Source organism: Pimephales promelas, chromosome 15 (assembly GCF_988280905.1).
Source record: "Pimephales promelas chromosome 15, fPimPro1.hap1.1, whole genome shotgun sequence".
NCBI lineage: Eukaryota > Metazoa > Chordata > Actinopteri > Cypriniformes > Leuciscidae > Pimephales > Pimephales promelas.
This window is the reverse complement of record NC_142783.1, coordinates 15511510-15525046: the sequence shown is the minus strand read 5'-3', so window position 1 is coordinate 15525046 and position 13537 is coordinate 15511510. Positions and strand designations below refer to the sequence as shown.

At 39.3% G+C, this 13537-nt stretch overlaps 1 protein-coding gene across 3 annotated transcripts in view; it reads left to right on the top strand.

Annotated features, from left to right (window-relative positions):
- The first annotated feature begins 244 nt into the window (after nucleotides 1–244).
- Nucleotides 245–13537, top strand: part of daam1a (dishevelled associated activator of morphogenesis 1a) — a 55888-nt gene continuing 42595 nt past the window's right edge. For 2 of the 3 annotated variants that reach the window (XM_039672565.2, XM_039672540.2), the window contains exon 1: nucleotides 245–361. The gene's annotated coding sequence lies outside the window, so the exon portion shown is untranslated. Of the gene's footprint in view, nucleotides 362–11846; nucleotides 12168–13537 lie in introns of those variants that run through there. The other variant, XM_039672549.2, reaches the window with a different exon arrangement.

Genomic DNA, 13537 nt, shown 5'->3' with positions numbered 1-13537 from the left:
AGTCAGTGGCGTCAACTGTCTTGTTGCCGATATTCTTAAAACTATCTTATTTTGTGTTCAGCAGAAGAAAGAAACTCATACAGGTTTGGAACAACTTGAGGGTCAGTAAATGATGACACATATTTTTTTTCTTCACATTTTCGAGTGAACTTTCCCTTTAAGACGTAGCCTACTAAGCATTCCTACTACATTTCCCATATAAACATGTACCCTAACAGTTGCGCACGCGCACTACTTGTCAATCGCAAAGCCAAAACGGATGACGTCACCTGCCTTTCGGGTTGTGTATTGTTGCACAGGGGAATGAGAGCGCAGCGCACGAGCTCAGAGCGTTCGCGGGGAGGATGGGACTGTTTACAAGGTAAGTTCTCAATCTCAACACGTCAAACTGACAGCTACATGAGACGTTCAGAAGAACAAATAGTGTAACTACAGCCGACTTTGGACTTCTTTTTAAGTAATTTGTCTTTAAAGGGTGGGACATAGATGCGAAATCGGCGGTTCAATGGACGAGTGATTCTCGGCAGATTTATAAAACAATTGTTGAAACGCGTTTGTTTCCAGTTTCAATACATTTGTTTGCATTCAGACGCTGCGTGTTTGTAATTATTTAACTTCTTTGATCTAGTTCACTTTAGAAACTGCACTTTATACGGTGTTTATCTCACTAACTCATGACATTTTGATATATGTTGGCATTTACAAATCCTTTACACGCAAGATTTAACGTTACTTGAGAGTTTAATTCACACAGTAGTTGTCACTGTTTTGCCAGCTGTTTTTTGCTACTTTTCTTATAGGACAAAGGAAAGTTAATGATTAATCAAATGAAAATCTGCCTTCCATACACTGCAGTAGATATGTTGGTATCAGAAAGTTTCGTTTGATGAGAACGTGTTTTGATAATGAAATCTTTTTCGAAGTACGATTTAATGTTTTACGAAATACGCCACAGATAAAATATTCTCACTGTTAGAAAAAAATGTTGCTGCATGCCTTACATTACAGTCAACTACAGTCAACTTGGATTTTTAAGTATTTTCAACTTAGGCTACATTAAACTGATTTTAAAATTAGACGAATCTCGCATAACTTATAAAAAAGTTGTAAATTGCTCAACTTATTTTGATGAGTTAAAGCAATGTAAAAACAGTCATAACGTATTGATCATGTACTATTTGAGAAAGATATTGTTAATTCACAGCACAGTAATTGTTACTACACTAACTTATGGTCTGGACAGAGGGGTTTTATTCTGTTAGATTGTTTGTGTGCTAGACAGAATTAACATTTAGATGTAGGCATATGCATCTAAACTTCTTTTCATATCCAAATCTTTTGTCATTTCCCTGATTCCACCTGCCAGTAGCTATACTACATTCCTTCAATATGTCCTTCACAAACTGGCCAAGACTGCTTGTCAAGGGTCGTTCGCATTACATGCAGTAGCTTTACCAAAAAGATCTTGGATTATTTTCTTCTTTGTTGTTAATTAGACACAAAGTAGAATAATCATGTCTGCACGCGATCCACCTCAGCATTTTGAAATATTGCAGTAGAAAGCAGTTATAACGTTCTTCTGTGATCAAGCTCACAAGCACAGACTTGCAGTGACAATGTAAGCATTAAAGCAAAGAGTCTGATGTGACCGAAATTTCTGCTCGCTCATGGATGTAATGCAGGTTTGTTCACATCGAAAATCATTGCCACATTCCTTTATATCCACGACTGCTCATCCAGGGCCGTCTGACCTTATTAATTTGTTGCACCGTGCAGTGTTCAGCGTCTCTCGTTTAGTCACATCTCTAGTACTTAACATGCTGGGCGATAAGCCAAATCCCTCCAGCAGGGCCCAGAATTCCTGCCTGCAGTCCCTGCACTTTTTCCTTTTGGGGGTTGATGGTTTATGTGAAGGGTGTGTGTGCTTGTTCATGGTCGTGCACAGCAACGAGAGTTTGTTTTGGCCTAATTGGGGATGTTGGTGGAGATGCTGACATTAGACGTGTGGGAGATGTCTTTAATTACAAAGGTGGAGTCACATTTAGACATCTTCACTATCTCAGGGCTAGAGAATGTCAAAATAGTGCCAAGATATGATACCGGGACTTCTTTCAGTGTGCAACCGATACCAGACGGAAGACTCCACCCTCCTGTGGGCTCATCCTCTGAGCCAATCTGGTTAAGTAGTTTTTTTAGGTTTTAAGTGTTATGTGTAGTTTCTGTCTCTTGAAAATGTAATGATGCAATGAGTTGTAAATAGAAAGATGTGTAATATGTGTGCTTTTGTGGGATTTGGAGCTGGCTTACTTTTGCTGTGCAAGCGTGCATTGAATGGAAAGTAAGAGAAGGTACAAGTTGGTTTAATCATTCTTGTGTTTCTTTGATAAGATATTGGAAATTGTAATGTAGTTTTAAGTTTAGACGACACCCAAAGCCTACTGCTGTATCCATGGCAACAGAGATGTATTTAAAGCACTGTCTCTTGTTTGCCTAAATATGCTGTGCACCTTTATTGTTTTGACATTCTTAGTTCACATCTAGATAACTTTAATTGATAGAAAGATAAATCTGACATGAGTCATATTTCACCCCAAAATCAAAGGAAAAAGGCATTTTATTTAAAGAAAATATTATCTTTTTTTTTTAGGACCACAGTTTGCATTGTGACCTGCAGAACATTGCAAAAAATATTTTTGTTAAAAATATAATATAAATTTATATTATAATTGAATGTATGATGGTCAATTTTCTAATTACAATTTTTACAATACAACGATTACAATATTTTTTTTTTTTAATTAACTTACTGCGTTGCTCTGATTGGTTGTAGGTTTACCGACTATCCAATTGAGTGCAGAGGTTTTTTTTTCTGGTTCGGTTAAGACACGCCTCATAATCAAAGCCCATATGGAGCAGTTTCAGACTCACATTCTGACACGAATATGAGTATGACGAAGTCAGGCTATACAAATCTATTAGTTTTTTAAAAAAAAATTATTCATTGATATTTCTTGTTTGCGAGAGAGAGAGACGAGGAAAAGAAGCACGCAAATAAAAATTATCCCGGCCGGAAAAATGATCAAGCTCATTTTTTTAATTTTGCGATTAATTGATTTATTGACTATCGCGACAGGCCTAGCAGTTAGACCCTGTTTTGGATAGATCTTCCTCCAGCAGTCAAGTTCAGCTTAATTCCTCGACTGCACTTAATGTTCTTGTAAAAGCGCTGAATTTGGTTGATGTTTGGAGATGGGAACCCCTTGAGTTGAAACTATACCTTTTTCTCGGCACGGCATCTCTTTTATTCAAGAATGGACTATTTACTGTGCTCCAAGGAACCTCTGAACTCTTTTGACTTGACAATGATACTATCAGCTATTCTAGAAGATCACAATTCTTTAATGGCAAAATTTGAATGTGCGCCATCTGTTGAAAGATCTCAGTGGTGGCGTTTTAATATCTCTGTTTTACAGAACAACCAGTTCGATAAAGACCTCAAAGCCGGTCTTTCTGAATTTATATCATTTAATATTGGTTCGGTTGAAGACCTTATATTTGCCTGGGAAGCTACAAAAGGTTTTATCAAAGATTTCTCTATAGCCTTTGCTACTAATGTCAAAAAGATGCAGAATCAGATAATCATCATTTAGAAAAAGTATGTCAAATACTTGAATTGTCAGTAAAATCTTCATTCTCTCATTCACATTTTAAGACGCTCCAGAAACTTAAAGGTGAATTGAACGATCTTTTGAGACGGAAAGCAGAATTTGTGAGAAAAATTAAACATCCCTCTAAAGGACTGGTTTAGGAATAGCAGAGAAATTAGCTCCACATTTTCTGATTTCTTTTCTAAACTCTATACATCCGAACCTAATCCCACTTACTCTACCTCGACTTATTCTTGAGAAAGCGGAATTATTTGGACGGCCAGTTACAAGGGACGTTACAAGGTGCTAAGAAAGGCAAAGCGTCAGGCTTAAACGGGATCCCGGCAGAATTATTTCTTAAATATTTTGATCTAATCTTCCTGACAGCCATCCACGCGGCAGTAGAGGTTGGAGCCTTTCACCCACAGATAAACACGGCACTTATGTCACTTTACCCAAAAAAGGGAAAGATCATTCGGATTGTGCAAACTACAGACCCATTAGTTTGCTTAACACCGATATAAAAATATATGCCAGAATTCAGGCCTTGCGACTACAGCGGTATCTGAATTCATTAGTTCACCCTGACCAGTCTGGCTTTATGCCAAATAGATTAGCGGCAGATAACATTCGGAGACTACTGCACGTCATTCACGAATCCCGTGGTTATCCCACTCCAGCTGCGGTTCTTTTGTTGGACGCAGATAAGGCGTTTGACAGGCTAGAGTGGGGCTACCTCTGGTCTGCTTTGGATGTGTATGGCTTTGGCAAAGGCTTCGTAAACAAAACACGATAAGAGTTTTATATAGAAACCCCACGGCCTCTGTTATGACAAATTGAGTACATTCTCTGCCGTTTAATTTACAGCGAGGCACAAAGGGTGCCCTTTATTCCAAATGATGTTTGCACTGTCACTCAAGCCCCTAGTCCAACTGATTAGGCAGGAACATGTCTGTTCAATTTCAGTTAACTCTTGCAAACAACATTTATCACTCTATGCAGATGATATTTTACTGTTTATTTCAGATCTTCAAGTTTCATTTCCCCAGATACTGAGGGTATTTGAAAAGTTCAGTATGCTCTCTAGGTGCAAAATTAATTGGGATAAAACCTCTTTGCTTCCATTTAATAGTATGATTAAGAAAGTTAGACAAACATGCAATATTTTCGTACAAACTTCAATAAGTTACTTAGGCATTGTTGTTCATTCCTCTCTCCATGGTATACCAGATGCCAACTATCTACAAATTCTAACTAGGGTTGAACAAAATTGCTCCAAAATTCTCCAAAAATGGACCTCGCTTCCACTATCATTACATGGTAGAATAGCAAATGTTAAAATGAATGTTTTGCCACGAATCAATTTTCTCGGTTCCATGATTTCGTTACCTGCACCTAATTTCCTTTGGCACAAACTCAATTCTAAAATTTGTGAATTCATCTGGAATGGCAAGCAACCTAGATTGAAATTTGAAACACTGCAGCAGGCAAAACATAATGGAGGATAAGCGCTTCCGAACTTTGAACTGTATCATAGGGCCCCTCAAATTAAATTCATTAAGGATTGGCTCAACCCGCTCTCTAGGGTTCCTTGGAGAGAGATAGAGGAGAGCTTAGCCGGCAAACACAGGTCACAAAATATACTGTTCTCTTGGCTAAACAACAAGCAATGTATGCAAGCTTTTTGGTTCAATCATGGCCAACACAAAAGTTAACTTATGGAATTTATGGAAACATGTATTAATTATTCGCTCATTTGGCACATCCATATACACCCAATTTGGTATAATAATAATATCCGTACGGGAGGGACACCTTTTTCTCTAGAGACTGGATGCAGAAGGGCATTTATACATTGAAAGATATTGTCTGTCCTGAACGCATGTTAGCTTTCAAGATCTGTGTGTGCGATATGCAACAGAACCTACCTCTCTGTTTTTATATTTGCGCCTTAGGTCGGCCATGAAGGCCTATGGGGTGGCCTGGGGTGAAACACTTTCCACACACCCGATCAATGCTTGGTTTGAGTTGTCCTCTTCTAGTCACTTCACTTCATGGATGTATAGGAAGGCCTTAGAGGCTAAAGCAAATCACATAGATGTACAGCATGCATGGGAAAGAGACTGTGAACAAGAGGATGGTGTCACAGCCTGGGGACTGTAAAAAATATGGACAAAGCGTCTGTGACGTCACCCATAGACTTTCTGAAGAACGGGTTTGAGGCTGTTAATGGGGGGTATTGGGGGCGCCATACTGGAAAATCTTGGGAAATACAAAATACAAATGTTCAAAAAGGATACAGAGGTGGTAAGATGTGTTGTCAGATCATGGCCGAGACGTCAAATTCCACTCGGCGCAGCCCGTTATCAGCTGTCAATCAAAGTTAACCGCCCTTATTTGTCATGCATTTTATATCTAAATATGATCTAAACTAACGAGTTTGAAAAAAATTCACCCCCATCACAGTTGTCAGGCACGCGGAACATATTGAAGATTATAATAAAAGTCCATGTGACCAAACTGTAAAAACATGAATTTATGCTGTGAAAACGGACATTTTAACATGGGGTTTATGGACATTTGCTCCTTTTTGGTCCTCCCATCCGGTAGCGGATTTTCGATGCATTGCAGTTTTTCACACTTCCGGGTAGACTTCATGTTTCAGATTAGAATGTTGCCGCTTGTCACCAACTGATTCATTATAACTTTTGTCACAGAACTTATTGGACCCCACTCAAAAGACATCGTATTGACTCCTCCCCTTTGTGATAAATGTCCTGACCAACAACTTGAATCCTTTCTCCATATGATGTGGGAATGTGAAAATGTTAGCCTAATTTTTTTTTGGATTGAGGTACTGTATGTGCTATCTCGTCGAAAATCATTGAATATCTGATACCGGTGATCCCCTCTGTATTATTACTGAATGATGACTCTCAGTTTGATTTCTCTAAACTGCAAAAAAATTGTCTGGCTGGCCGGTTTAGCATCTGCAAAAAAACTCAATAGTTCAACACTGGCTCCCACCACATACCCTGGATGTATTCAAGTGGTTGATTCAACTTCGGGACATTATAATGTTTGAAATATCCACAGCTCGAGTGAACTCGGCACAAATCTTAACATTAAAAATATGGACTTTTGCTTCTGAGAAGGTTTCCAAGGTGGGTAGAAGTAGGTGGGTAGTTGATTTCATCCGTATTTTCCTGTTCTCATTCTGGCATGTTCATTGTCAAAAATGAGAATAAATAATTAAACAAACAGATATGTTTAATTATATCGTAGTGTAGGTATAACTTCAAATCCAATAGATTACCAATGTAATAAAACCCACCTTTGAGCTAATAAGGATGCAGAGGCAATAATTTTTAGTTGTCCTTGGGTCGATTCTTCACCCAGGGTACCAAACATAGCAAATTCAGCATGTATGGCTTCAGTTGTACACACTTTAGGAAGTGTATCGAATATGGTTGACCAGTAAACAGTTAGTGTGGAATCTTATACAGGTCTTTTCAAAAATAGGATTATAAGAAGCAGTCCGTCTTCTGCTTAGGTCCATACAGTGCAAAACCTTAAACTGTATTAAACTCAATAATGAGCGAGAGGTACTACCGTTTTTTTTTTCTCAATAGTGTTATGCTTTGTTGGTGCCAGCCTTTTCTTCATCAGGTTGTATTTGAATTGTACTTCACAAGCCTGCAGAAGGAGTCGTGTGAGTGAGTGTGTGTGTGTGTTGTGCCTCAGGGTTTGTGTGCCTTGGATAAAGGAGGTGTTCTGGGAGGCCTATCCCAGCTCTGTCCAGTGTAGTGGAACAAAAGCCCAGTGTAGCTGTTTAAATTTGCCATTCTCTCCTGGATAAAGCTCGGACAATGCTCTGATCTCATGTTATTCATATTACGGTCTTGCTTGGCACCCCAGTGCTCCAAATATCACTGCACCTCTAACCACCAAAAGGCAGGAGGCTCTTACCATGGGCATGGGAGACAAATACAATTGAGCTGATCCATCCTTTCTACAGGTTCCTGTAGTATCCATCATTGCCACATCCCATGGCATCCTGTTGCAACATACAACTGACGCAAGAGCCCAAGTGGCATTCCTTAATGGAAATCAACTAATCAACTTTGACCGTGCAATGTGTTTGACTGGTATGACGGCTTCTTGCTGTATAAGTATTTCCAGAAACAGTATCTAGATTTTACGCTTGACAGTGTGAAAACGGGCCAGTTTAGATAAACAAAAACCAAAGCCATTTCCAAATGAGTTAAAAGTTGCAATTTAGTCAATCTAATGTTTGCACGGGACAGGTGTGGAGCATATGCTGTATGCGTTTTTAAGCCATGTAATATCTCATTATTTTATACAATCAAAGCCAAGCCATGAAAATATTTAAAGCATTCATTTAACATTGATTTTTATCCTATGCCAGGAGGTTTTCAAACTTGTTTTTTTCAAACATTTTTATGTATAAAGGAGGCCCATTGATACCTTTTTATTTTATTGTATTTTTATTTTTAACCTTTTGTGGAAGCATCTGACTCTTCCTTTTCCTTTGTAACCCATTTTGATTAGCCAAAATTAAGAGTTTGTTTTTTTTGCACAGTTTTTCCTCCAGCTTGAAACCCCCTATCCTCAGTGACACATGGTGTCACATGGCGTGACAGTGCTTCTACACAGATCGGGTTTTAAAATGATGGATTCACCAGATGGAGAAGGTGGTGGCCAGCAGCCATTGTCCATTGAATCCACATCAGAGGCTCATATAATTTACCGAGGCGGCAGAAACGGCGTAGCCTTGAACTCTACTTGCACCAGGAAGACAGGCCGACAATTAATACGCTTGGGGATTGAAACAAAGATGTTTTGAAGGTCATTGTATTTAAAAGCTACCACTAGCAAGCATTGCAGGCCTGCGACCTGCCAGCGTTAACTAAACATTTCAGTGGGCCATGAAATGTGTGCAAGTGTGGGTTTAACTTGAGTGGAAATGCAAGTTCCCAACAAGACCGCTGAGGCTGAAAATGCAATCAAGTCTGATGGTCTCTAATTGGCTCTGGATTATTGCCGGCACATGCGGTAGGGTGTTTCCAAACAGTAGCCAGTGGCAATGTGAATCTCGGGGGGAATTTTATTGCCATTTTTGTTACCAGGGTGAACCAGTATGCTTCTGGTTTGGCAACGACTAAGCCCTTCGGGCGCACATTAGAGCAATAATGCTGGGGAAAACTGACTACATTTATCCTGCGGCGTGGAAGAAAGGCCACAGAGCTCTCAGCTTCATCCCCTTGACTACGGACAAAAGCAAGACTGTTTGTGCCACCAGTCTTGCCAGAACTATTTCTGAAAAAAACTACCTATTTATTCACTTTTTTTCTATATTTAATGAGGCCGACAATAGTTGCGGTCGGGTTAGGGAATGCTAGGTCATGTCTCAGACTTAATTATTTCCATGTTAGCTACCACTAGCTGTCAGACTTGATGGTTAATTGGTGCTTGTCGACACTGGCTGTAAAATGCAGCTATATGTTTAAGTGCAATTCAATCACAGGTCATTCCTCAAGGGTGAGTCTCTGAGTCGTCACACCTTGAATTCATCTGCCTGTCCATGCCACACCTTTAATGGGGAAAAGAAATTCTTTCATCGACCCAAAACATTGACTGTTTTTTTTTTGTTAAACATTAGGCATAGCCTAGACTTTTAATGTAAAAAGGGCGGGATTTATTCGAACAGAAAGCTCAGATTGTTTTGAACTACTGTGGATTAGATTTTGTTCCTATCCATAAAGAGCAAAGGAGGACACTGTCCCCCGATTTGGACTGACTGCTGTGTTTTCAAGATCTTTCTGGCACATTTTACTATTACAATTTTGCTTTGTTTGGACAGTGACTTGAAGAAACAGGATATCCCTTCTTCTATAGCCACAAAAGAGGCTTTTTTTTTGCTGTGTAACGAGTGGGTGTGTTGCTGTGTTGATACGACTCTTGCGTAAATGAAATGAGTGATTTCTGCTGGCCTTTTGTGACCCCATACTTTTCCAATGCGTCCAGTTCTGATTTATTCGAGCCAGGCTTTTATCCATTCCATCGTAAGAGGTTTTTGGCCAAAGGGAAAGTCTCCATTTCTTCACTTTGTTATAGTATTTTGAAAAGAGCTGATTGTTCTGGGATAATCCGGGTGTAGGTCAGTGCTGGGTGGTGGAATAGCCCTCCGCAGAGAGTGTGTGTGGTCATGCTATAAACACTTTCCCATAGGCCCATGAGTCTTCATGATGCACATCCTGCCATCAGTTACACCCACTTCCCACACCCGTCTCTTTACCTGACAGTCTAAGGGTGTGAGAAATCCCTCAGAGTCAGAGAGGATTCGGCTGTATGTTCTGATTATATCTGTTTACTCGAGACACACCTTACAACCTGAAGAATCATGCCTAATTGTAGTTGGGGGAAAAATTTCCTATATAAAATCAGTCTATTCTATTCTATTATCAAAAGTTCATCATGTTAACAAAAGTGGCATATCTCGGACCTCAGATGGTAGCTGTTGTGCTGATGCAGTGAAATGAATGTATTTGTTCACTCCACTGATGGAAAGGAGCAAAGTTCATGATCAATAATTGCTGTTGACAGACATGCATCCCCATTAGCAGTACCCACACTTCCTGACGATGACCCTAACCTGACCTCTGTGACCCGTGCTCAGCACAGGAGAGGAAAGAGCCAGATGCACTCTGGTTTGTGTCCTTTAAACAGAGGAAATTTGATCTGCGCTTGGAAGGCTTTCATTATTGCTTCGAAGTGGTATTCTGGGAAAATAATGGCATTTCATATCTGAAGCGGATTGCTCAAGTAAGGCAACCAGACACTGTGTACGTGTTTTTGTGTCTGTGTACAAGAGCACAGCTGATTGGTTTGATGGAGATCAATGGAGTGACGTAAACTAGTGATTAATCAGTCGCTGAATTGATATTGTCTGATGCAAACTGAATGATCAATCAGTGCTTATAATGTGATCAGATGTCTGCTGTGTCCGACAGACAGCTCTTTAAGTCAACATTGTTCGGTCTTTGAAACAATTTTCTTTTTCAGCTGGTCAATGTTAACCAACTGGTCACTCTGTAAGACAATGTCAACAACCAATATCGACAGCAAATTCTCATCCAAGTCTGGCTCCATTGGTATTGAACGCTTAGTTTTCACAATTCAATCATGTAGTTGCACATGCCATGCAATGTTGAATTGAACAATATTACTAACTGCAGCATTTTAAAATGTATTTTTAGACTATCTATGTAACTATGCAAACAGTATTTCCAGAAGTACATTCTACCAGATTTGCATGAAATGCCTGAAAGCTGGGTAGCGCTTTGCTACAAAACCAAAAAATGGAAATAATCACTAACATTGTAGTAAAGATGTTCTGTGACAGCTGTTTGGCTTTTTAATCGGCCGCTCCAGCTGTGTTTCTAAGCTAAAGGTTTGTAAACTGGAGTTATAAGACAGAAGGCATTCACAATTGCGATAATTTCAAATCAAGTCTTGCATAATCTGCTTTAACTTGTTTACTATCTTCACTGAACCCACTTTAACAAAAGCAGGCTTTATTTGTAGGCATGTGGGAAAGCTAGTAACGAAAACATATTTATTTGTGAGGATGAGTACATTGTTGGCAGGCAGTGTAAATCAGTTTAATATGTTTATAAGGGGTTTAAACCGTTCTAGATTTTTTGTTTTCCAAAGAAAGCGTGCAGTGCTTGTTCACGCTAAAACTTGCCGACACAATGTCAGTGTGTTGCTGTGTGGTTTCATCTAATAGTATTTATATTGTATTTCATTTTTTATTAAAAAATTTTAAACCGTATTAGGTAATAATAATCAACACTGCCACACACAATGTAGTAATTGGTTCTCTACATAGCTGTCAACTGTTAGCTGTTAGTGCTTTATTTTTAAAGTTTGTGAGTAAGAATCGTGTAAAAAAAACTTATTTTGGGGATGGATTCCGGGAAATCTCCCTTATTTTCAATGTTCAATGTTGACAGCGCTCTATAATTCATGTTTTTTCTCCTTGTTTGTGTTAACTGTAACGTCTTAGATCTCACTCTTTTCCACTTTACACTTGTCAGCTCTCCCACTGAACAGTGCAGAAAGAGGTGTGGAATATACAGGAAGAGGGCGGTCTCTGTTAGACCGGGAACATCTGTTTGACTGTGTGGTGCACTTATTCAGACTCTGAGCTCAAGCTTACCGTTGTAGTCAGATGTTATAATATTCAGACCGTTTATACTGTAAATCCAGTGGAGGCTGCGCTGTTTCGAAGAGTGCTATTTCGTGTTGATCTTGTGGAGTAGAGGGAGTTTCATCAGCTATTTCAGGACCAGTTCTCTGATTTGATGGTGAGAGATGTATGAGCCGCTGTGGTCTGCATGCTTCCCACACCGCAGCATTCAGGGCTGAGATCAACACAGCTCTCGCAGCCTGGATTTCACGCGACTATGTTCTCTTGAAGTGCCTTTCTGTGAGGTGAGCATGCTGCCTTTGATTTAGAGAAAGTCACTTTAACATTGACATTTTAAAGTGTGTGTTTATGTATTTCTCAGCTAGTGTAGCTCAGTTAGAGTTTGTTGTGTGGGTTGCCATGTGACGATACATGGATCACTGTAGATAGATAAGCTTTATGCATACTTGCCCTTTAATCCCAGGTTAGGGTTGCACCATCCATTTGTAATTTCTTACTTAAATTGGAACATAAAAGTCCACACTATAGGCTTAGTAACTAGCTAGATTGTTACACTTACTCAGTACTTTATTTAGTTGCACCATTTAATTTAAAAGCAGAATGTTGCTAGTAGGTCGTAAGCTCTTCGCTGCTGCTGCAGAGCCAACACTGAGATTTGCTACTGCCAGTACATTCACAGACATTGCTGTGAGCTTGTAAGATTTGCTGCTGCATTAGTAACATGAATTAACCCCTGTAGTACATCTGTGGAGCTGGGGAAGGTGGGAGGTTTCTGAAAGCACGCTGCAGACTGCTAATAGCACTTGAATGTTGAGCCGCAGCTCATTGGCTGCTGATGCAACAGCAACCAATCAGCCGCGCCATGTACTGTAGATAGCGATGTGATTGCTACCAAATTGAGTTGAGGACATGTCAGCCTATTTTTATGTTACATAAATAACATCTAGAAACTGTATTTGAAATGAATAGTATCAGTATCAACAAGTATTACTAAATAATTACTAATGCTAAAGTATCAGTAAATAAATACTAATACAAAAATTAAATTACATCAATCATTCATTTATTTAACATGCACAACACCGACCGATGCACACATAGGATGGGTTTGTAAAAAAAATAGTAGTTCGTAAGTTGTAACTTGGTGTCCATTTATGTCAAAATTAGGCTGTAATTTGTCAAATTGTAGGCGTAACTTGCGCACAGTGCTCACGTTACGTACGTGCCCATACATAAGTAACTCAGGGGAAGCAGGCGTATGGAGGAACCAACTATGAATGGAATGAGACTGGTGTGCATTTTTCCTCTGGGTGTGCCACTGCCAAGTGACAATGCTTAATCAACTAGACATAAACAGCCTGCCCACTGATGATTTATTTATCTAAAATATTACTGTCCTTTTTGATTTAGCCTATGTTTGTCCATTGTGTACTGATCTGTTTTTGTCGGATGAGGGTCAGAATTTGTGTGTAGATGTGTTCACTAAAATAAAGGTTCATTATTGGCACAAAAAGTTTCTTTATAGGTCCTTATATTGCATCAATGTGAAAACAAATGGAACCTATATTTTAAGACTTAGCATTTTACATTGTGATTTGCACCATGGTGACATTTGGACTGTGCTTTTGTTGATGACCTTCTAATATTAATGAAT